This window comes from Camelus dromedarius, chromosome 24, assembly GCF_036321535.1.
Source record: "Camelus dromedarius isolate mCamDro1 chromosome 24, mCamDro1.pat, whole genome shotgun sequence".
In the NCBI taxonomy this organism is placed as follows: domain Eukaryota; kingdom Metazoa; phylum Chordata; class Mammalia; order Artiodactyla; family Camelidae; genus Camelus; species Camelus dromedarius.
This window is the reverse complement of record NC_087459.1, coordinates 17,522,410-17,548,093: the sequence shown is the minus strand read 5'-3', so window position 1 is coordinate 17,548,093 and position 25,684 is coordinate 17,522,410. Positions and strand designations below refer to the sequence as shown.

The 25,684-nt window shown below is 42.7% G+C and overlaps 1 protein-coding gene across 2 annotated transcripts in view; it reads right to left on the bottom strand.

Moving 5' to 3' along the window:
- The window catches only part of HS3ST2 (heparan sulfate-glucosamine 3-sulfotransferase 2), an 82,000-nt gene that overhangs the window by 38,999 nt on the left and 17,317 nt on the right, over positions 1-25,684 (bottom strand). Inside the window, exons 2-4 of one of the 2 annotated variants that reach the window (XR_010377678.1) lie at positions 21,319-22,456; positions 20,553-20,750; positions 12,383-12,633 (exon numbers count right to left, since the gene is read on the bottom strand). The exons of the other annotated variant lie outside the window; for it this stretch is intronic. The gene's annotated coding sequence lies outside the window, so the exon portion shown is untranslated. Of the gene's footprint in view, positions 1-12,382; positions 12,634-20,552; positions 20,751-21,318; positions 22,457-25,684 lie in introns of those variants that run through there. 2 annotated transcript variants of the gene reach the window in all.

Here is a 25,684-nt window from a genome sequence, read left to right as displayed (position 1 = left end):
CTCCAGCTTCACTGGGCTTCCTTCTGCTCTTCCAACAATAAAAATCCCAGCTGCAGATCTCGCAGTTTAATACCTGTCAGGAAAATGCTAAAATTTAATTGTAGGTCCCACTGCTGTTCAGATGATCACAAACAGGTCCATCAAAAATCCTCAGGGGACAGCATTTATAAGTGATTCTCCCTGTAGACCCTACTGGGGGAGCCTCCTAAAACTGCTGTTTCATTAATGGGCCATCTTCATACTTGTTGATGTCTAATTACTGACACTAATGGGCTCATGTATTTTAAAAATGAAATTATGGGTTTTAATCAATTAGGAAAAGCACCAGAGAAACTGCTGAATAAATCTGGCAAGGGACACAAAGGACTGCTAGTTAAACAGGCACCCCCAGCTCAGGAGACCTCAGAATGCTACGGCAGCAGAATTAACTCCGAAAAGAAACAAGTCAATGCCCGGGATTATAAGATGGAGCATGGTTGTGGATGGATTCATCTTTAGATTAACAACAGTCCTGGGTATGGCTCAGGCTTAGAAATGGATCTGAAACTTAACTGCTGCTGACTTTGAAATATTTCTTGACTTCGCATTCTCTGGCTGATTTACATGGAAATAACACATCAGATAAGTAAAAAGGAAAACAAAAATTGAAGATCCTGTATAATCCCATCATGCAGCAATAAGGATTATTAACAGTGTGTTGTATATTATTCCAGGCTTTTAAAAAATTTCTGTTTGTATGGTTTTGTGTGTGTATTTTCAAAAAGTAAACAGCATCACACTAAATGAATGTGATGTTCTGTAACTTTTAAAAACTTGTTAATAGACAATGGATAATTGTCCAGGTTAATAGTTTATATTTATGTACTTCAGCTCTTTAAACAGTTGCATAGTATTCCATACCAATCTGCTCTCTTGGATATTTGTTTGCATTTTAAAATATTCAAACAAAACTATATTAAACATCCTTGAAGTTAAATATGCATCTACCTTTTATTTCCTTGAAATTGTTTTCTAAAAAGCAGAGTTTCTGAATGTGTGAGTCTAAGGCTTTTCAACAAACAGCCAAGTTTCCTTCCAGAACTGTTACACCAACTGACATTCATAATAACACTACAAGAGGATATTTTCACATTTTTCAATTTTCATAAGTGAAAAATGCTGTCATTATTCTACTTCATTTTTTCATAACTACTGAGTTGAGCACTTTTCTGTCATTTGTAGATTGTCCATTTGAATTTCCACTCTGCTTCTTCATGCATATTGCCTGATTTGCTATTAGGCTGTCTGTCTATTATTTATATGTTATAAATCTTTACGAGTTCAGGATAGTTAATGTTTGACAGTATTTCTTTAGTGTAAAAAATGCTTTAACATTTTTACATAGTCCAAATTCTTAGTCTTTCCCTTCATGTCTTCTGTTTTTGGGTCATGCTTAGAAAATTTTCACCATTCCTTAACCATGAAGTGGTTTTATTTTTAGCATTTAAATCTGCAATCATGTTGAGACATTTTGATATATGTGAGGGAAAAATTATTTCCCAAGTGGCTAATCAGTTGTCTCAACACCATTTCTTTTTTTTTTTTTTTTAACTGAATCTTTTTTTTTTTAAATTAATGTTTTTGGTGGGGGGAGGTGATTAGGTTTATTTATTTATTTTTACTGGAGGTACTGGGGATTGAACCCCAGACCTTGTGCATGCTAAGCATATGCTCTACCACTGAGCTACATCCTCACCCCACCCCCCCAACACCATTTCCTGAATAAGTCTTTCCCACTGATTCAAGTTCCACCTTCTATAATAAACCAAAAATGTTTTGGATTTTCTATTCTACTTCACTGATTTTTCTTATAGCAGTACTATACTTTTAATTGTTATAAATTTGTTTTAATATAATAATCTTACTCTCCAAATTCAATTTTATCTAGTGTTCTCATTGCTCTCCAGATGAACACTAAAAGTCAAGGTTTTTCTTTTCATTGGTGTTTCCATTTACTTGAATGAAAGGACTGGATTAATTTGAGATTTAATATTCAGGTACATGTCATGCCCTCCACTCATTCAGGCCTTTGTTTACATTATCTAGTGAAGTTTTATAGTTCATATATATTCTGGGCATTTGTTTAAGTATTTAACATTTTATTTCTGTTATAACAACCTACTCCCCCAACATACACAATATTGTTAACTGGTTGTTGTTGTTGTTTGTGTGTGTGTGTGTGTGTGTGTGTGTGTGTGTGTGTGTGTATTTTCTCCTCTGCCAAGCTTTGCTAAGCACTCTTATCAGTTCCTACAGACTGTCTGTTGATTCTCTTTGGTTTTGTGGGCAGACAATACCATCATGTGCTAATCAGGAAAGAAAAAAGATGACTTCTTTTCAGAATCTGAGTCTAGCTTCACTTTTTTCTTGTCTTATTACATTGGCTATACCTTCCAGAACAATACTAAATAGTTGCAATCATTGTAGTGTTGTTCTAGGCTTTAAATGCCACTTAAACATAATGTAGGAGGCTAGACAGATAAGTAAAAAGACTTTCTACTAGTCCTAATTTAGTATCTTGTTTTCAAAAATGACCACTGACTTCTATCAATGCCTGATTTAAAAGACATTCAACTGATTGGGAGTTTTTCCTTCTTTTTACCTGCTATAGTGCTTTAATTGTATTATTAAGCTTCCTAATAGCAAGCCCTATTCTAAGCATTCTTGGAAGAAATCCTACCTAGCTACAATAAATCCCCACTACCACCAAATTCTCTAGATAGATATTTATTTGTGCTAATTTAGCTGAATACTATTGGCTTCTTTATCATTCAGGTTTTCTGCATCTGTGTTCAGAATTGTGTATTAGGGAAATCCAGTTACTTGCCAGTAAAATAAACATAGAAGTATATTTTTTATGTGTCTGGAATAGCATAAATAATCACGTGTCCAGAAGCTGGAAGACGCCAGGAAAAGATTCTCCCCAAGAGTCTCCAGAAGGAGCAGGGTCCTGCCAACAATTTGATTTTGGCCCCGTGCTACTGGTTTTGGGCTTTGTCCTTCACTGCTTGTGAGGATAAATTCTTACCATTGTTTTAAGACGCTGACTTTGTGGTAAATTGTTACAGCAGCCTTAGGAAACTAACACAATGTACTTGCGGCTTCCCTGAGAGCACCCACAGCCAGCATGTCTGTTCACAGAATGTCCATGAGGGAGGCCCTTCTCAAGACCATCGTGGATCAGTAGGCGGAGAGCCAGTCTGAGTGCCCAGCAGAGCTCAGGTGGCAGGCGGGCAAGATCTTAGGGCAGAAAGCTGTTTGCTTGAGCTGGTGGACTCATGACCATTAAGAAGTTGGGAGGACTCTTTGGGCTGCAAACAGAAACCAAAATGGAAAGGGCTGAAATGGGGAGAGCACTTTTGCCACTAAATGGGAATGTGCAGACCCCACTGGTTCCCAGGGTATGGATGATGTCCCCAGACCCTGGCCTCTCTCTGCTCCTCCTCACCCCCTTGTTGTTTTATCCATGTCCCAGGGCCAGGCATCTTATCAGCCCAACAGCTCCAATAGGAAGATGAAGTTGCCCTGATAACTCTGGCAGGAAAGTCCTGTCGCAGACACTATGGTTCAGCTTGTACTGTGAACCAATCACCATGGCTAAGGGGGCTGGACATTCAAGGATGTGGGAGACTCGGAAGTGGATGTGACAGCAGAGATGCAAACAGTACACCTGTGGCTGACAAAGCTGGATGGTAGTGTAGAGATCTTGGGATTCTAGAGCACAGGAGCCTTGACAACATACCTTCCTCTTGAGGGCCAAAAGGCTTTTTGTCTCAAGTGAGTTGTTACCTGTCAAGTTCAAGTTGATGGGAGTAGGAACCTTGTGCCAGAATTCTTAGGCTAAGCTGGCATTGGCAGATATGTTAGATTTTTTTTCTGAGGTCGCCCCCCCCCACACTGTCACTTTTGCCCCACTGCCTCTTTAAAGGCATTCCAGGACACCGAAACCACCATTATCTGCTTTCTCTGCAATTCTTACCAGGCTAATGGGGAAAATAATAAAACCTAACTAAACGGGGATGCTGTAAATTCAAAAGCAAGCACTGTCATTTTAACCAGAGCCATTTAAAAACTGAACTCAGTATCATCTTAGCATCCACCGTTTTCGAAGCTGTGCTAGGTGCCGAGGATGTTAGTACGGATCAAAACAGACCTACTTTCTGCTCTCATGGATCCCCATCTGGGACGTCGCAAACTTTTCCTCTCCTTTCCTGTCATCTGTCAACCTTGCTCAACTCCTCTGGAAAGATGAAAGCCAGTAGCCATACTTTTGCTACCCACCCTGAGCCTGGGAATGTCAGAGACACGTGAGGAAACCGGTCCCCTAGCCAGCATCCTGAGAGTCGACTCTGATCCATGAGCACAGCAGAAGCCACAGAAGGTGTCTGTGTGTCTTGGGTCCAAAATGACCCAACAGTCTAGGGTAGGTAAGTTCAAATGCTGCAGGAGCCAGGCAGGTAACAGAGATGTGCGAGATGGGAAGAAGGTACGACAATGGATGCTAAACAGCTGGGATGGCAAGGATACCAGGTGCCTGGTTAGTCTGCCTTGAAAACACTGTGGGAGGCCAATCAAACCGCTTCAACAAATCCACAGGCTGCATCTGGCTCTGCATCCTACCTGTTTGCAACTGTTGCTGCCAACTCTCTTCAAAGAAATCGAACAGAGTCCTGTCTAATAACTGAGACATGCAGCCACACCAGTTGCCTTTAGAGCCTAAAACAAGAGTGCCTCCTAGGCCTGTTGGTGCAGTCATTCATTTATTCATTCAACAAACATTTACTGAGTACCTATTATTAAGTGCAGGGTGCTGTGCTTGGCATCAAGGCTAAAGTGGTAAATAACCCCCCCCCCCCCGTCTCCCACCCTCTGCAGAGCTCAGCTTCCTAGGGTGGGGCTGGAAAGACAGGCAGTGAAAATTAAACAAGTAAGTGAAATATGTTACAGAGAAAATAAACAGGATGGGAGAGGCTACTGGAGAGGAAATTCTCTCCGATGGATACACTGGGATCAGGTCTGAATGATGAGGGAGGGAGACGCGCACTCATTCTAGGATTCAAGTGAAAAGGTTCTGAGGCAGGAAAGTAGGTCAGCGAGTTCAGGAAATAGAGAGGGCCCGCATGGCTCCAGTGAGCACGGTCAGCCGGGGGCCACTGAGGTCAGCAGTGGCCAAGATCTTGGAGGCCGTGATAGGTGATTTGCATTTTATAATTTTAAAATCCATTGACCCTTGACTCCTGGAAGGAAGCTCCCTCCCCAGCTCTGGATTACAAATGAAATCGTATCTGGATGATGTGCCTAACAGAGAGGACTGAGGCTGGTCTGAGGATTGAGAGTCTTCTCCACCTCCCCTGGGACTTCGCCTTCCACAGACATCCCAGGGCCCCGCCCAGCCTCCAGGCCTCTCTGAATCAAGAACCACCTCCCCAGCAGGCACAGGGTACTGGCTCTCAGTGCCAGCAGCCAACTGGGTTTAGCCCGGTTCCGATGCAGCTGGGGCAGCTGCCCCCAAGCCACAAGCGGAGACAAGGGCGAGGAGGATGGTGCCTGCAAGTCTAGTGTCCCTGATAAACCCCCAGAGTGGGCCACATGTCTAGGGGGCCAGAAATGAACCATACACATCCAAAGCCCATGACATGACTGTAGCTATGTCATCTGTTCCTTCCGCAAATATTTCCTGGGAGCCCCTGATGTGTCAGGAAGGGTTCTAGGTGCCGGGGCTTGCAGCAGTGAACAGAACAGATAACAATTCCTGCCCAGAGGGGAGGAGAGACTCCTCCCACCGAAAAAAAAAGTAAATTATATAGTGTACAGTGATAATTACTATGAAGGCAAATAAAGCCCAGAGGTAGGATGGGGGGTTCTGGTGTGTACTGGGGGGAGGGGTGGCTGTAATTTTAAATAATGTATAGGGAGCGTCTCACTCACACCGAAGCAGAGATTTGAGTGAAATGGGAGAGCAAGCCATGTGGCCACCTGGGGGAGGAGAATTCCAGTGCAAAGAGCTAGTGCGAAAGCCTTAGGGAAGAAGATGTGCTTGATGGTTGGGGAAGAGCCACGTGGCTGGCCGTCAGGGTGGGGAGGCGGCCGGCCGGAGCTGGGGCTGTATGTTATCAGAACTCTCCGGGTCTGCAGCCACCTGGGGGCTCACTCACTGTCTGCCCGAATCCTACCCCTCCGTGGGATCTTAGTTCAGCCGCCCCATCCCACCCCCTCCAGGTAGCCCTCTGGGACCAGACCAGATGAAAGCGCGTCTCCCTCCTGGGAAATAAGGCATTTGTTCCCCCCCAGCCTCCTTTGGTACTGCTCAGTTGCTGCCAGAGATGAACGTTTGTAGGTTTCAGTCAGTTATAAATCACAGGTTATAGATGGCTGGAATTCTCCATCAAGACTGGCAGTGGGAACTTTGAAGGGAGACAGTGGCTGCCTCCAAGTTGGACTAAGAAGCCAAGTCTGGCAGGAGAGGACCACTCCAGCCCAACAAGGAAGCCTTTGAGACAGGAGGGCGAGGAAGCCCCGGAAAGGATGTCAGAAGGTCTGGCAGCTGGAACACCGACAATGGAATGGGTGGTAAATGATTGATTCGATTACACTTTCAGCCAAGAATCACAGCACACATACTAAATTCAGTTATCTAGCCTTCTGCAAAAGTGTGAGTCCCCAATATCTTTCCCCAGATATCCCCTTTGTGCTAAGAATTGAGAGGTAGTTTGCGTTGTTTGCAAACCAGAACAAGAATTTGTACCTTGGGTATTGTGAAATACTTCATACTAGTCTCGAATGTGAAGGCTTGGGTCTTTCCTTGACTGCGATAACTGGGTGGGGAGACGGGACCAGAAAACAAGGATTGGGGGTGGGGGTATAACTCAGTGGTACAGTGCAGGCCTAGCATGCGTGAGGTCCTGGGTTCAAATCCTAGTACCTCCATTAAAAATAAAAAAGAAAACAAGGATGGAGTGGTTTTATCATAGTTCTGATCAGCAAGACTGAGTTTTCTCCACTATGCTCATGGAGCCCTTTGCAATCCATACAACGAATTCGTGTGCATCATGGCAGAGAAGCCTAGCAATGAGTGCGTTTTCCTCACTTTGTAATGCTGAAACAGGCTCAGAGAGGTGGAGGAACTTGTCTGAGGTCACACAGGACAAAGCGGGAACTTGAACCCAGGCTGCCTGACTGTACCTTTAAAGTTCTTACTACTCTGGCCCCCTTTACTAAATTGATTACCTCCCCAATATAGCTCACTGTCTCTCAAATAGAAGAAACTGGTACCCAAAAAGGCCTTCCTAGAATTATATTTGTAATAATAAAGAGTAATCTAATGATCCTATACTTCGTAACTTGAGAACATAAAGCATCTCGGTTGTCTCCGCAGCTGAATTTTCTGGTTTAAAGACAAGCAACCCACACCACAAACATATGTGCTTATGCATCAAGTCTGTGAGCTGCTTGAGAGAGACACAGAGTGTGTTCTTCCTTGGTGTCTAGCACTGCGCCCGGCACGCTGTAGATGTCAGGAAAGGTTTGTAAAATGAATGAATGAACAACAACGGAAAAAGCTATCCTACTTAAGAATCCCTCACATCTCTCCTCCAGCTCCCCTCCGATGCACCAAGGGGCTTATTAATTATGGATGGGATGGAAGCTCTGAAACAGAAGCTGATGTGGGTATAATCACACCCTGTGTTTGCATGATCATAAGTAGATTATTAAAAATGGATAAGGCAGCCATAATTGGGCTCCAGCCTACCAGAAATCTTTGAGGAAGCAGATGGAGCATGTGGGCATTTTTTTCTGTGCTTTAATCTAAACCAGCAGAAAAAAAATTGATTAGAAGATTGTCTTTCACATTCCATTATTGATGTCCGGGCTATCATTAGCAAATGGGTCGCTGTAAGAGCTTTCCCCAGCACGGAATCAGAGACATGGGGATCTTATTTAGAGAGAGTTCAACTTTGCTCTGTTTGTTAGGCTCTTTTGAGAGTTTGGGCATCTGGCCAAAGTTGTAAGTGAATTTTTCCCCAAACACATTTTCCTTTCATTTTGAAATGGGGCTGGAAAGGAAATGATAATAACGCGTTTTCCACTGTTTATGCTTTAAAATCGTCTCAAACACTCATCAAGAGGCTCTGGTGGAAATAACAAGGAGGCTTTCTTAAAGGGAAATCACTCAAAGGCCTCTGGCTTGAAGAAAGAAAATGCTGGTTGGATAACAGATGTGTGGAAAGATGCAAGGAATGTCTTGTGAGACAATTAGAATTCATATTGTCTGGTGTGAAAAATTACGACTATGGAAACTCAAGTTAACAGGTAAATAAGCAAGGAGGAACATTTACTGAGGATTGACTTATATCACTGCCAAGTGGTCCTATTGACTCATTTCATCCTCCTGACCATCTTACGAGGCAAGTGTTATCACCTCCACTTTACAGAAGAGAAAATCAGAGCTTGAGGCCCAAGAGGCATTAAGGAACAAAGGCCGAAACTAAACACGGCCCTGTGTGATCCATATCGCACGCTCATCCACATTTGTTGTACAAATCTGAGTCATTAAAATTAATATTATTTTTGTCACTATATTTAGGAAATCTCATATAAAGTCATGGGTATAAGAGCTTTTTTAAATTTTTAAATTGTTTTAAAAAATTGAAGTATATAGTCAGTTTCCAATGTTGTGTCAGTTTCTGGTGTACAGCATAATGTTTCAGTCATGCATATACATAAATATTCATTTTCATATTCTTTTTCATTATAGGTTAGTACAAGGTATTGAATATAGTTCCCTGTGCTGTAGAGAAGAAATTAGGTTCTTTTTTTTTATCTCTTTTATATATAGTAGTCAGTATTTGCACATCTCTGATTCCCAATTTATCCCTTCCTACCCCTAAGAGCTAACTGACTTTTTATTACACAAACAGGTGTCATTCAGCATCTCCGAGCCTCACTTTCCTCACTTATAAAATGGGGGTGACAGTAGTATATACCTGTGGGACGAAATGACATTGTGTATCTAAAACACCTCGGGTGGTGCCTCACGTATTATGTATTAGCATTGAAGAAATGGTTGTTACTGAGATTACGTAGCATCTGTTGAAATGTTTTCATTTTCACATTGGAAGGACATCCGCAGGCATCAGCTGAGAGCTAGAAAAGCCTTCAGAAATGGTCCAGCCCTGCTCCCTCTGTAAAAGCCCAGAGGATAGACATGACATGCTCAAGGCAGAGAGAGATCAGGATTGCTGCTTCCCGGGGTGCTCTGAGGTCACTACCAACTTGATGACCCGTTAACTCCCAAATGGAAGCGGATAGGGGCCTCTCCTCTTGCAGAGCCTAATCCACCTGCCCCAGAATGGACTCCCCACCACTCTTTCCCACCAGAAACGCTCAACATCTAAGAGGTAAGGGATGGAGAAAGCTTTGATTTCTTAGTGAAGGTTTATGTTTGGGGGCTGGGCATCGAGGCAGGAAAGAAGAATAATCCTGCATCAGCAATGGGATTTCTATTTCTGGGAAATGGCACAGGATTGAAAATTTACATACTTAACCATGCAAAAATAAGCTGGAGAAAGTGCATCAGGACGGGCAGCCTCGGGAAATTCCAGCTTGCAGGAGGAACCATTGAGAAACTGTACCTCAAGAGGCCTGCCATTTGATATCAGCCTTATAAGTCACCTTTATGCAATTAGTAAAAGGTGCCCCATCCAATACTTCCATCTGTTGGGAAACTATAAAAAAGTTATACAAATCTACCATGTTTATGATGTGACTTGGGCCCCTTTAAACATGGCATGGTCGTGTTGTGCACGACCTGCCCAACAGTACACTGCATCCTTGCTGGGCCAATTCACTACCTACCCCTCTGAAGGAGAGTGGTTTTACAGAATTAAGTGGAGAATGTGTCTACAATGGGCATCTATTGTTTGTGTCACTCCTATCCATTCATCCTTTTTATAGTACTAATCCCAAATACTTCTTTTTTAGGATTTGGATGGGGCCGATTCCAAACTCCGCTTGAGAAGTGGGACTATGACCCATGCCTAAACCAAGCAGAACATCCCACTTCCTAGTTCAAAGATGAGCATGTGATCCAATCAGAGCCAATGAATCTACAACCAGACTTTTCCTGGGAATGCTGGGAGAGAAGAAAATATTCTTTCTGGTATATTTGGAATTGTGAAGATATGAGAGCTGAAGCTGTAGTAAGCATCATGTCATCATTAGGAGCCTGAGGATGAAGTCAACACATGGAGAGGAGAAAAGAGAGAGATTTGATGCATTGTTTTTGATACTCCTGAACCCAGCCATATCTGAAGCCAGATTGACCCCTGAACTTTGCAGTTATATAAGAGAAAAAGTTCTCTTTTGCTCAAGCCAGCCTGGGTTTGTTTTAATGTCACTTGTACACAAGAGTCCTGAGCCTCACAACACCATCTCCCGCTCCCTGATTTTGAGAGGGCTGGAGACCTGGGGTGTTGGAACCCTGCCACTGTGGCTTTGTCAAATGTGGAGAAAGCACAGTCCAGGGCTGGGACTGTCTGTGGCCTCACCTTCCTTCCTTCCCTGTCCCCCAGGATGCTCAATCCCTGACCTTGCAAAATCTTCCAGCTCAGGATCCACTGTCCTCTACTCAGAGGAAATACCAGACCTGGAACTCTCATCAATTAAAAAGAATGCAAAGGAAAAAATGTGAAGCCTATGAAAACTGTCAATGTCATAAAATGGACAGAGGGCAAATATGCTTTTGAAAATGACTTACCAAAGGAAATAGAAGTCCATTCCAGTAGCATTTGCTTTGTACTTTCAATAGAATGAAAGAAAATGCAGGCATCATGAAACAAAAACATAGCCGAGATGAAAAGAAAAAGAGATAAAAATGATTATGGTTTAGAGGCAGAAAGAAATCAAACCATTTAGAAATGCATTTGATACAGTAACAGCGAAATGAACAATGCAGAAGTGAGGCACAGGTACGAAAAAGTTCCCCAGGATTCAGAGGAAGAGGGATAGATTGTGAGAGATGGGACATATGAAAGAGGTAGCACGAAGAAAATTTGTATCCATGAACAAGATGCCAAAACAAATGTAACAGAAACAAAGTTCTATATGAGGAAAAGAAAGTTTCTTGAAATAAAAAAATCCAAATCTGTGTTTCAAAAGAGGGCAAATGGCATCAGGAAAAGAAAAAAAATCATAGAAAGACACCAAAACCTAGACATGCATCCTGGTAAAGTTCTAACTTGGTAAAGAATTCTACAGATATTCAAGTGGAAAGCTTACCTACAAAGGATGAGCTAGCCTGGCCTCAGATTTTACCTCTGTAGCATCAGACAGAAGACAATGTCGAGTTTGCGGGGTTCCAGAAGCTTGCAAGCCGAGGTCTCTACACACAGCCAAGTTGCTGTCCCCATGTGCAGTAACAGGAAGCTACTGTCAGCTATTCAAAGCCCAGAAGGTTCACTAGCCATATTCTACTCTATTGAAATAATACTCCAGCCAATCACTGGCTAATTCAAAATACAGTTATGAGGCCATGCGTGTCTGCGCTTATAAACTGAACAGTTGGATGAAATGGATGTTTTTCTAGGAAAAGATAAATCACCAAAATTGACTCAAGAAGAGTCAACCTGCTTCGACCAATAAGGGGGCCAGCCTTCTTGCTTGACCAGACAAGCAGCATTGGAGGATGCTCTGTCTCAATGAATTTTTATTTGCTTTGGCTGCCAGCACTGGGGAGATGCCTTCCATGGAACTGTTCTGCGCATGGCAGCCTTCCAGTCTTGGAGGAAGCCCAGCCACCACACTGGCTTCTGCTTTAGGGATCTCTGCCTGCCCATGGCCCTCTTCCCTCATCTCAGGATGGGGAAAGTCAGGCTGCCTCCCAAAGCACCTTTAGACCAGCCTCATCTGTAACTGGTCTAGCAGAAAATCCTTGACATTTCTACCAAACAGATGAGGCTGTTCTTAATAATTAAAACAAAGGCAGTTTCCTCCTATGATGCTGATCACCGTCACGAGCATGGAGGAGGGGAAGGCGAGGAAGCCTTAGATGTCCATCTTCTTCAGAAGTCCTTAATCCTCCTTTTAGCCATTCCATGGACTCCTGAAATAGCCGTGGTAGAAATTTTACCAAATCTTTCCTCTTCCTTATGGAAGGAGCCATTTAGAATCCTTTAGATCTTGATCTGGGTAGTGGTTACACAGGGGTATGCAGACTTAAAAATTGATCAAGCTCTACACTTCATATCTGTGCATTTCGCTGTATGCAAAGTATACCTCAATTAAAAATAATGCTTCCAAGTGGATGAGGAAGGCGAGCTGCTAAAAAATGGGACTACATGTTCAGGAGGTAAAAATGTGTCTATAATTTCTTTTGTGCAGATTAGTCACAACCTGATTCTCTTCTCAGTTTGACTACAAAGAAAGATCTGAAGGGATGTGGGGATTTTTGGAAGGACCAAAGGGAACACTTTTTATCTTTTCTGAAAGGATACAGAATGAATTAAGTTTCTTGGGGATACAAGTCACCATCAGATGCACGTAGTCGTCAGGGCCTGAGAGTCCAGCCTGGAATGATGAGAGAAAAGGCGAGCTTTTCTGCAGGAGAAAACAGGCATTAATAACCAGCTGGAGAAAATTCTTCAGACAAATTGAATGTGACAGAGAGGGGAAGGGGCAGCCCTTGTGAGGCAGAGAGTCATTAAGGGCTTCAGGAGGCAAGAAAGAGGATGACATGAAGCTTGAGGGAGGGGTCTTTGGGGCTTAAGGCGGTGCCTTCCTTCCCCAGGAAGCAAGAATCTAAGCTGCTCTGCTAGGCTGCCCTTTGCCAGAGGAAATGCCTGGGGACCAAAGCTGGGAGGAACTATTTATGATTTTGCCTCATAAAACATGATTTCTCTCATTTGCCATGGATCTGCCATTTATAACCGATAATGCTGCATTAAAAACCTCCCCCCACACTCAGAGGTTTCAAATAATGATCACTTATTTCTCCTCGCGGGTCTACAGGTAGGCTGGAAGTTGCCTTATCTAGCCCAGGGTTTGTTCATTTCAGCACTGCCGACCTTTGGGGCCAGGTAATTCCTGGTCATAGGGGGCTGCCCTGTGCATTTGTAGAATGTTCGGCAGCATCCCTGGCCTCTACCCACTGGATGCCCATGGCACCCTCCTCTTACGTGACAACCAAAAATGTCTCCAGATATTGCCAAATGTTTCCCGGTGGACAAAATCTCTTTCAGTTGAGAACAGGTGGTCCAGGCAGAGCTTGCGCCTGCTGCACGTGTCTCCTGTCCTTCCAGGACCAGCTGGCGGTTGCAGAAGCACCAAGGGGGCAAGTCCAATGACACAAGATTTCCAACCTTTGATCGTGTTACATCAGACAACATCCCTTTGAGCAAAGCATGTCACACGGCCAAGCCCAACCGTGATGGAGGGGGAGACAGGAGTGAATCTTTATGGAATAATAATCCAAACCGTCCCAGTCATCAACACCACAAGTGGCTGAAAATTAGACTAGTCTAGTAAGTTCTTTATCTTTTATCTTAAATTATCCTAAGAGAAACCCAGGGAAAGTGACATAGCAAATAGGGAGTGGAAAATCCCCATGAGTCAGGGGAACATGGATTATACCCTCTTTTAGGGAGGATGGGTTTTCATCTTTATTCTTAAATCTATGTACAATATCTGTACAAAAAGAGGAGATAGCTGGGCTGCAAGAGAGGAAAAAAAAAACAACTTTGACTTGGAATTGGAAGACCTGAGTTCTACTCCTTGTTTTGCCACTTACTTACTAGCTGTTTGATTTTGGACAAGTCTTTTGACTCCACTGAGACTTTGGTTTCCTCATCTGTAAAATGGGACTACATCCGTTTCTACCCAATAGGGTCGATGTAAGGGCTAAATTACATAATGCACATAAAATGCATGTGGATGGCAGTTTCCAAGATGACTCCATCAATTCTGTCTCACCCTACACACACATGCTACTTCTCTCATAAGAGGCGGGGTCTAATTCCTTTCTGCCCTTGAACCCAGATCACCATCAGTGACTGGCTTGACTCACAGAAACCAGCAAAAGGAAATTCTAGAACCTCTGAAGCCAAGTCATGAGAATTCCCGCAGCTTCTGCCCGAACCTCTTGGAACACTTGCTCTTGAGATGCTTCTTCTCAGCTGCCTTTCTGCTAGAGGCCCAAGCCAGGTGGAGAGGCCATGCGTCAGCACTTTGGTTGACCACCCCAGCTGAGCTCACAGCCAGCTTCAACTGCCAACCATGTGAGTGAGCCACCTTGGATGTTCATCTCAGTAGAACCTTCAGATGATAACCGCTCTAGCGGACATTTGACTGCAACTGCATGAGAGATGCTGTGTAAAAGCTGCCTAGCTGAGCCCAGTCATCCCATGGAACCATGAGCGATAATAATAAATTATTGGTTTAGGTGACTAAGTTTTGGGTTTGTTTGTTACACAGTGTTATCCCATTGTAAAGTATTATTTCAGAGCAATATCACACGTATACAACTAGGGGAAGCATCACACCCATTTAGCACTAGCATAGTTATTATGATGAACAACTGTGGTTTATGACACTCAGTAGACTTACCTCTTATTCTGATAATACAGCATCCCAATTGTGCTTTGGAGGAAACACCCGTTTGCAAAGGCGTTCCCATATGGGGCTGCCAGTCTCAGCAAATAAAATGCAGGATATTCCAGTTAAATTTGAATTTCAGATAAACAATGAATAATTTTTTAGTTTAAGTATGTCTCCTACAATAGTTGGGATTTACTTATACTAAAAAAAAATCTATGTTTACCTGAAATTTAAATTTCATCCATTATATTGTATTTTATTTTATGGGAGCAACTCTACTCCCATACCAAGCCCCAAGAGTAAGGATGATTCCCCTAAGCTGATATGCATTGTATTGTCCAAGCCATGGTTATCACTCAATCCAGGGCAATGAGAGAGGGACTCCAGGATTTCTGTGGGAACTATCTGAGGGGACCCTGTCTCTTTTGCTGAAATGAATACTATGATGATGTGAAGCCTGGAACTGCCAGAATCCAAGGATGGAAATAACCCAAAGGAAGTAGGTCTAAAAGATGGAGCATAATGGCTTTGTTTGTGCCCTGGATCAAGCCTTTCCTGAAGCTGCCTCCAGACAGAAATGTTAAGAGCCAGTGTATACTATCCACCACATTCCCTTTCCACATCTGTGGTGACATTGGAAGCCCATGTTAAAATGAGGTCTCCATGAGTTGGGTCCCTGAGTGACCACGATGAGCAGAGGTCCCCTGCCAAGACTTCAAGGACATGTAGCATGAGCAAGAAATAAACCTTTGCTGTGCCAAGCTTAGTGATATGTTGGGGCTGTTTGTCATGCAGCACAACCTCGCCTATTCAGTCTGTCTAAATCAAGCTGGAATGAGAACTAGACAATAAAATGGATGTTATTCCCACAAACTGAAGTTGAGCTGTGACACTTCCACATGGCCAACGTTTCAGTAAAAGGCTTTTCCCCCCTTAATGTACAGTCTTAGTGTTTCAGTGGGCTTAAAGAGACAGAGGACCCAATTATTTTAAAGAGGTAAGTGCATAAGTCTGTAAGCTCCTGATGTGGTAAAATAACATGAGGGGGAACTGACAACTGCCAGAAAGTGAGACCATCTCTGTTAAACCTGCTATTTAGGGCACACTGCATGCTTCACGTCCCTCTGCATGTTTAAATACACCAGGCTGAAGACCATTCCCTTTTCCTAGATGAGAAAAACAAGGCATAGAGAGGTAAAACCCCCACCCAAATCACAGTGAGTCAGTTGCATTGTCCAAACCTGCTGGATTTAAAATGTTCAAAGTGTGAAAGCTTTTAAAGACTTTCAGGTTGAATGTAAGATTTTAGAAAGCAGCTGGATAATTTTATAGCTTGTATAACCTGCTGCTAAGATGAATGCAATCAATCTAAAGGCCTCGGAAAATCACCACCGTCCACAGCAGAGTGTCAGGGTTTCTCAACTCGGCGGCAGGCGTGGGGATAATCATCCAGCCTCATGTTAAGTTATGGTCTCTCTAACAGACAGCTGAGAACAAAAGGGAGAGAGAAATCAACTTGAACACACAGAGTACTTCTCTCCAAGACCAGCAGGGAGGAAGGTGAGTGAGAAGTCACAGAGTCCTCAAGTCTGAAACAGAGCCAGGAAGTGGGATGGTGGAGGCGTATGTGAAAGCAGAGACTTCCTTTCTAAAGATGCTCAAAGGCGAATATTTCACAACTACACTCAGAAGCAATCGGGATGCTTTAAAACAATGCTGCATGGGGCTCTGTTTTAGCTATATCTGAAGCTACCACCTTTTGCTCCAGTCTATGGTGAACATCAGTCCATTTCTGTCCAAAAAATCTTGCTGGAACACCTAGGGTGTGTTGTGGACGAAAGCAAATATAGTCCAGGAAAGCGTGCTAGGACTGATTAAATATCTACTACAGGTAATGTACTGGGGACAATAGTTTATATTTCCTCATTTAGTCCTGGTAACAATCCTCAAAGGTCTTTTTACCCCTGATTTCCAAATGAGGAAACTGAGGCTGAGAAAGATGACATGACCTTGCCCAAGGTTACACAGTCAGTGGAAGAGGCTCATCTGACACCCAGATCCATCCCCTTTGAGCTAACTCTGTCTTGCTGCAGCTGTGTAACAACAAATACGACCCAACTCCTGCAATTAAAGAGTTTGTCTGTGAGTCAGAGGGGAAGGACACATATGAAAATAATAATTACAGGATTCCAGAAAACACACAAGGCTGGCCTGACTGGGCAAAAATTTGAGATAAAAATGAGACTCCCAACTGAACAAATGCTTCTTTTTTTTTTTTTTACATGCAATAGTTTATTTTTTAAATTGAAGTATAGTCAGTTACAATGTGTCATTTTCCTGTGTACGGCATAATGTTTCTGTCATGCATATATATATACATATATTCCTTTTCATATTCCTTTTCATTATAGGTTACTACAAGATATTGAATATAGTTCCCTGTGCTATACAGGAGAAATTTGTTTTTTATCTATTTTATATATAGTAGTTAGTATTTGTACATCTCAAACTCCCAATTTATCCCTTCCCACCCCTTCCTCTCCGATATTTTTTTTAACATCATATGCTGACAGTTAATCATATTCCTTGCTCTGTGGCTTGTCATCATCATTGGTCCGTGATGGCTCCTTTCTTACATGTTTATTAAAGTACTCACTTTTCTCCCCTCTCCCACAGGCAATCCATTCTCATATATTTAACATGCACCATTTTGCTTCACTATGTTCTTGCAAAACGTATATTGTTTGGCATGTGGGTTTTTTAAAATTTACATAAATGGTATCCTGCTGAATATCTCATTCCTCTTCCTGCATTTTTCACTCCGTGCTTTATGTTTAAAGTCTATCCCTGTTGTTTCTTGTTCATCGAATCTGCTGGTGCCAAAGGGCTGCAGAGGACTCCATCTGTGCCCCTCCCTCCTTGCCCACCCACTTTCCCAGGGATGGACATTGAGATTGTGTCCAACTCCCCACCAGGATAACTACACGGCAGTTTCCTTTCTTCTACGTGTCTTTTTACAGAGCTCTGTGAGAATGTCTTTGGGCTATCTGCCCAAGAGTGGAACTCTGGAGTTTGATACGTTTAATTTGACAGTAATGTCAGATTGCTCTTCAGAATTACACCAGTCTGCCTTCCCATCAGCAGTGCCTGAAAGTTCTTATACCCTCTTATCCACTCTGACATATGGCATTTTTCTAATTTTTGCTAGTTTAATAGGTGTGAAATGACATCTCAAATTGCTTTAATTTTAATATCTCCCATTACAAATGAGCTCATATAAAGCATATAGATTTTTTTAACTGCCTACTATGTGCTTGGCACCGTGGGTGAGATGGAACAAGTAGGTGACATGGTCCGGGATCTCACTAAGCTTACATGGGCATACAAAGTAGACCAAGTATATGACAAGGGAGGCACTAAAGTTGGGAGGGCAGAAGTGTTTTCAGTAAGATCAGGAACATCACTGCCCAACACTGATAATATATGAGCAAGTGTTGACTGGACCTCTTGGCCCAACACCGCAACTAATCTGAAGGGCCAACTTATGTCGGACCATCGGGAAATGAAATCAGACAATAAAGATCTCTTGTTAATGAGAAGACAACTCAATCTGAGAAGACTGGAACTTTACCAAAAGTTGAATTTACTTTATCAAAAAGCCTCAACTTCAGCATCCTACTAAGTTGCTAACCGTATTGCAAATGAAATGCAGCCATAATTAGAGACATCATTAGGCCCCACAGCAAAGTAGCCTTAGTTAATATGGATTTTTCTACCAGTAGAAATTCTGGATAAGATAGTCCAGTGAAAAATGGTTCACAAAAAAGAAAGAGAAACCCCTGAACATCAGAAATGAAGAGAAGTTTGATGGTTAGAATGATGTCATAATGGCCCATAGAGATAACAGACCATACATAAGCCTTAGTCGATGAAGCTGTTACACCCCCTAGAAGGACTGAATGTGTGGCCCTAAATGTGGTTACCTGGAATCAAGACCCCTATGTAGAGCTGTGAATTTTATGAGCTGTCATTTTTGGGAAGGAAGACTAGAGAAACTTTTCCCACTGGCCCAGAGGAACTGTAAGGAACTTTGTCTTTATTCAGGTTCTGGGAGGGAAAACTAAGTCTTGAAAAATTGAGACTCTGAGCTTGTGTCTAGCATGGTTCAGGAGTCCCAGTGCAAGAAATCAACACAAAAATTTGTCCTGGAGAAGAGGAAGCAAATGCAAAGTCACTCAGTAGAAACATTTCCAACACAGGACACACAGAATTCACACGGCAAAAACAACCCCCAACTAAGATGAGCTCAAAACTTAAAAATTACAAAACATGCCAGGAAATGATCCATCATAGTGGAGAATTACATGATATGACAAAAAGCGAGTGGGTCTTCTCAAGAACTTGAGATAATAAAGCAATTTAAAAAACTATAAAATAAGTATGTTTACCATTTAAGGAGATTAAAAGGAAAAAACAGAAACATGAATGAAAGAATAGCATATTCTGGGGGAAAAAGAAACAGGCAAATCCTAGTTTTGGCAAAAGTTCTAACCCTTCCAAAGTGAGCCTTTCTCTTGTGAAAAACAAATACTCTCAAACAAATGAAAAATCAAAGGAAATTTTCTATAGTTCAACACAGAGAGATTATAGAAGAAAAACAGGGGAGAATATTGAGAGATAAGAGACATGTATTAGAAGGTACAACATGTGTCTAACTGGAGAGCCTAGAAGGTGGAAGTAGCACCTCAGAGATGGTAGCCGAGAATTTTCCATAATTGACAGAAAGCATTAATCTTTAGATTTAAGAAACAAGGTGTGTTCTGATCAAGATAAAGTAAAACAAATCCGTACTTGAGAGACATTGCAATGAAATTACAGAACACCAAAGAGACAGTAAAAAGTAACCATTGATGAAAGTCATATTTGCCTATAAAGGATTCACACCTAGATTCAGAGCTGACTTCTCAACAAGACAAGAGTTCAGAAGATGCTGGAATTCCATCTTGCAGGATCTGAGGGAGAATAACCGCCAACCTAGAATTCTGAACTGAATTAACTATGAATCCAGAGTGAAGGCAAAATAGAGACATTTTCAGATTAAAAAGATAGAAATTACCAGTCAAAACGGCATACTTCAGTCAATAGTGAGTGAACGCAGAGGAGGAAGTGGATGAAAGATGTGATGGTGACCAAAGCAATCAGGAAACCTCTGGATAGATCTGCAGAGTTTACTGTTTTTTTTTTTTAAAAGGAAGTAATGATGATAAAATGATTAGGGTTGGCAAAAACAAGGTGTAACTAAAATCCCAGAAAAGACACGGTCAATGGGGGTTGGTGATGAGGATTAGTGTGCTAAGGGTCTTGTCTTTGGGGGGGGGGGGAAGAAGGTAAAATATTGATAGATTCTAGGCTGTAAAGATAACCCCAAAAAGAATATAAGTATTACAGATAACTTCCAAAGGAGTTGAAGTAGAAGAGTCAGGGTGGCTTTCGAGCCAGTTTACAGCTTGGAGCAGAGGAAGAAATGTAAGAAGCACCTCCAAAGAATGTCGTCATCCTCTCCAGAGCCACTAGCATCCCTCTGCATCGCAGCTGGGTGACATCACTGCTCCCTCCCAGGGCAGCCAGCAGCTTGATTTCACCTCTTAGATGCACTCTGACACCATCAAAGAATTCCTATTTTGTGAGCTCTTTTGGGTAATTGCAAAAGCAGGCAACATCTCTGAAATAATAAAGTTTCTTTGCCAAGCAAAGAATATGCAGACGGGGCTAGCAGTGACCTCCCTGACACGAGGACACAGGAAATGATGTGGCATGAATGCAACTGAAGGTGTCTTAGGGAAATCTTGTGCTTCTTGAAGCCATGCTACGCTTGCTGGGCAAAGCTACCCATGGAATCTCTGATTCCACTTGCTTCTACTTACCTTTGTAAGTCAGATGTCCATCGCCATCAAAGCCAAAGTCAGAACCGATTTGATGTCAAAGATGACGTGCGCCTGCCCCAGAATTTCAGCTTCTTATACCAGCTAAACGCTGGCAGCCGCGGCATTGCAACTTCCTTTGGAGTAAAGTTAAAGCCTCCTTGTCTTGTTTTGCACAACTTTTGAGTGCTTTTTTTCCCCCTAGAAAATGACCATTTATCTTACATTAAAAAGCTGAGGCAAAAAGACACAACTTTTTGCAAGGATCACATTCCTAGTGCATGAATTTGAAGGCAGTCCATTTCCACGGCAATAAGGTGAATTCTGCAAAATGTTGCATATATAAATTTATAAACGTGAGGGGGGTGGGATATAGTTTTCATCATGTTCTTAGAGGCATTTATGAGCAAAATGAAGTTAGAAGCACCTAAGACATAAATTCTATCTAGCAGGAGGGGTGGTGAGGGGCTTATCAGAATCTTTAGGTGAAAGGGGGAAAAACCATGTCATCTTACAAAAGCATATAATATGCTACCTTGAGTTGAAAAAAAAAAAAGAGTGGAGTGGTTTCTACCCCGGAAAGAAAATTTCACGTAACTTGTAGAAATTAGCTATGCGACAGCTTTTGTACCAAGAAGAAAACAACGTTGAGAAATACTGCTCTAAGGTATGATTTAATCAAATGTGATTGACAAGCCATTCACAATTACAACTATTCTAAAGCTATAGGCAGAAAGGAACATTGTTCCTCCCCTCCTTCGCTACTTACACTTTTGTTTTTTTTCAAGAGCTCCTTCCAGATTTCCTGAGAAGCTTTTCATTCTCCATGCATTTGCAGCTGTGAGTCAACAGTGCAGTGTGGTTTCAGTGGGTGCCTGAGGGTTTTGCTGAGTCCTGCCCTGCCCAGGAGGTCCAAACACTTGTTGAGTCATTCAACAGTTTATCAGTGTTGTTAGGTGCCAGGTGCTTTTCCAGGCACCGAGGAGATGGCCGGGGACAAGGCTGGGTTTCCTTTCGCAGTAATGCACAGGTGTTGAAGGACATTCGGTGCAGGGAGGGAGTGTGTTATACGGGTTGCCAAGGGCAGTGCAGGGATGCACTGAGATCATCACAGTTTAGTGCAGTTCACAGATGGGGTGACAGTGTCGGCTGGCGGTTGTGCAGGGAAGCGTGGGGCCGGGCATCCGTGGTTGGACAGAGGAGAGCAGCATCGGGCTGGGCTGGGCAGCGCTGGGACTGTGTGGTGAGAACAGTAGATCAGCATCCCCATACCGGAATCCTAGGGTAATGAGACCAAGGCAGGATCTTCTAGGAATAAGAGGCATCCCCTGGACTCCTTCCTAGGCTGGAGGGCCCACCCTAGCAGACCTGGTACCACCCATCCCACCACCTGGAACGAGGAAGAACGCAGCTTGCCGTGGCCGCCTGCCTGCACACGCCATTGTCTCCTCTCTCAATCACATTCTTGCCCTTCTCAACGACACCTGCCCTTTCATAAATGCAGCTCCAGGAGCCTCTGCTGCTGGGTTCCAGCAGCTCTGGACACCTAATCGATAGCTTTTCATAATGACTTTCTCCCCAGCAAGGACTCTGGCCCAAACTATTCAGCGATGACACACCTGGGTTGAACTAAACAAGGACGTCAAAGCAACCGAAGAGGCAATTTGTCGTTTATGATGTTTAAGGACTTATTCTGCAGCTGCTGTAGGAGAGAGATGCTTCCGCCAATTGTCAGAAAAGCCTCTCTGATGCAACGTCCCAGACATACTGAATCTGAAGGGTGGTGTTTCGTGGGTCTGCTGGGAACACATTCCAAAGGAATCCAACGTGGATCATGCAAAACCCCAGGCCATGGAATGCTGCCTCCCGAGTCCCAATTGCATGATGGATTTTTGCTGAGAGAGATTCTAGAGCAAGACAAAGGATGTTTAAGTCCGTTTTCTCCAAATTCAGCCACTCAGGTATGCCCCCCCACAGCCCTGGCCATATGTTTGCACCATTGTTTACTATCTCTCTTTAAAATCCACTTAACTTTTTTTTTTGCTTACATATATCTATTTTTTAAATTAAAAACAAAACTTTGTTAGAACCATAAATGGAAAACCAGCATCTCTCACCACAAATGGGAATTAACTATACAAATGAATGCAGAAGGGGAAAAAAAAAGATTAAATTCCAACTAGATAGTGTAACACTGTTAAAAGGTGTTAAAGACCTATGAACACCAAGCAGGCCTTCTCCTTGACTCAAATGGAATGAAGAAATGAGTCCTGAAAAGAGAATGCTTTCACTGTGTGCTTTGTGATGTGAGTACGTATTGTCCCAAACCACCTCAAGGATCACCCCAAGCCACTTAGTTATGATACGTTCTCCACTCAGGTTACACAAATCTAGTCTAACTGACTCTACAAGTGAAAACACTGACAGTAAAGGCACACAAGCCAGCCGCCCAAGGTCAAGGCAAGTTGATGAACTTATGGGAACTAGAACACAGGTTTCCTGAACCAAGATCAGAGCTTTTCGGACACCACAATTGGACTAAGCTTTCCTTCCTTGAAGGCGCAGGACCTCTGAGCATCGCGCACTTTCCCTGGCAGAACCGGGCTGTGTCCTCAGTCCACCTCCCAGCTGTCTGAGGTCAGCACTGACTGGACACGGTGGTGTGCGCAGAGCCCTAGAAATGGCTGGCCACCCTGGGGCCATGCCTCAGGGGCCCTCCTGGAGGAGGAGGCCTGGTCTGAAGGATTCAGAGCAAACGAAGGCCTGAAAGGCACCTTTTAGCAAGAGACCAAGATGGAACTGAGAGCTGAACCCTCTGTTTAGACCAAGCTCAACTTGCAAAACAGGGGTAAGTGGAAGGTCCCAGTTGAGCTACCAATACTGAGCAGTGAAATAGGTCCCTGGTGGGATGCTGAGCTTCTGGTCCCTGGGAGTCTCCGTGTCCGCTTCCAGAGAAAGGACTTTGGAAGGGAATGCGGCTGGAGAGCTTGACTTCTCTTTGAGCGTGTGAGGGAGAGTGCACCGATATGTCATGTAGCAGGTGCATTCTGTCCCCCGTCTCACTTCCCTTAGCCCACCTTGGACGTCAGCGGCAGCTGAGGGGACAGTTCCTGTGAACCCCAACCGCACCCCTTCTTAGGTACCTCGTGAGTCTCTTTGATATTCCGCCCGAGGGCTTTACCCAAAGCGGTGGGTGCCCACCCTCCCCTCACCCAGGGCAGGCCAGAAGCACAGGGACGGAAACACCCTTTGGAGAAGCTCTTAGCCAATGGCTCTTGTCTGGAGAGACAATTTCGAGGCACTTTCTAGATGTTTCCTTAGGATTCCTTGGATTCCCCAGCAGGATTGAGGCCAAGCGACTGACCACCATGCCAACCAGCTATTTGTAACTGACTTTTCCCTCTTCCATGGGTCCCTTGCTCCACTAGCACGCCTGCTTTCAGGAATCACCTCTGAAACAGGTCACCTGTCTACTCCTGCAGAGAAAAGAGAAAGATCACCAGATGTATGTGAAGGATAAGGCAGCCGATAAATCAGTGTGAGGAATAAAAGTAAATGTTAACAGGACAATTGCTACAAGAAACTAAAGTAATATTACAAAATCACCAGTTGCATTCTCAACAAGAAAATGCTACATCCATGCAATGATGGAGAAGAAATAATCCCAAGTCAATAACGGTTGCACAGAAAATAATAACCGACTGGTAAAGTAAAAGTCAAAAATGGAAATGAGACTCCAGATTTCCCATTTCAAACTACGTATCAGTGAGTAAAACAACTCAAGAGATACTACCGTGTTCAGAGGCAAAGGGAAAAACTGAGAGAAGAGAAAAAAAAACTATAGAGGACAAATCGGTAAAGTTTATTAAGAATTTAATGGATAATTCAGATGAATAGATAAGGTGGATACTATTAATCAGAACAGAAGTGCTAGTAAGTAGTGAGGTAAATTCATGAACCACACCTAAACATATCCCGCTTAAGTATCTCAATTTAAACAATAGAGAAAAATCACAAAGCATCCTGGCAAGGGAGAAAAAAAAAAAACAAATAAAATGAAACAGTTTGTCTGCAAAGGAAAAAGATGAGTCCAACTAACATCAAACTTCGCTGTCACACACACACATACACACACAAACACACAAACACACACATACACACACACACATACACACACAAGCACACATAACACAAACACACACACACAAACACACGTCCTAAGACAACAGAACCCTGTTTTCAGAGTTTTTTTTTTAAGATTTTGCCTAAAAATTTTTATTCAGTCAAATTATTGCTCATGTGTGAGAAAAGGAGAAAGATATTCTTTTTTTTATTGCGTTACAGTCAGTCTACAATGTTATGGCAATTTTCAGTGTAGAGCACAGTTCCTCAGCCATACATGAACATACACATATTTATTGTCACATTCTTTTTCACTGTGAGCTACCACAATATTTTATATATATTTCCCTGTGTTTATCTATTCTACATATGCCTGTCAGTATTCCACCCCATCAAAAAAAAAAAAAAGATAATGCCAAGATTCTGAGCTTGGATCCAATGGAACAGAAAGATATTCTTAAACCTACCAAGGGGCTCAAATTAAAATGTTAACTGGAAAAGAAAAAGCTATTGATAAGAGTTCTCCAACTGGTTGAGAGATAAAAAAAATCAAACAACTAAAGAAATGTATAAATTTAGCGGAGAAAGGTGAAGACTGGAAACAGTAAACACAGATTTGGGCTGTGAATATAGTAATGACACTTACATACACTATCAAATGTAATATTTGACATAGGAGATATATGAGATGATTTAACAATAATTACTGAGAAGTCAAGTCCTCAGCAAAAGCAGCTGCCACTTACCATTCTGCCCTCGTCCTCTGTGGCCCCTGGGGATGTCCCTTTCTATAGTTGTCATCTAGGCCTTTTGTTTTTCAGCTGTTACACTTTAACTTTTTTATCTATTACCTACATGTACCTCCTACTTCTGTGATTCATCATCAGATAGAGTTTGGGGGAAATGATACCCACATGAGTTCAAGATGTCATGTTGAAAATTACTTTAAAACTCACGGTGAGAAATATCTTTCAGATGCGTTAAGTGTTTTATAAATATGAATTCAATTTTAT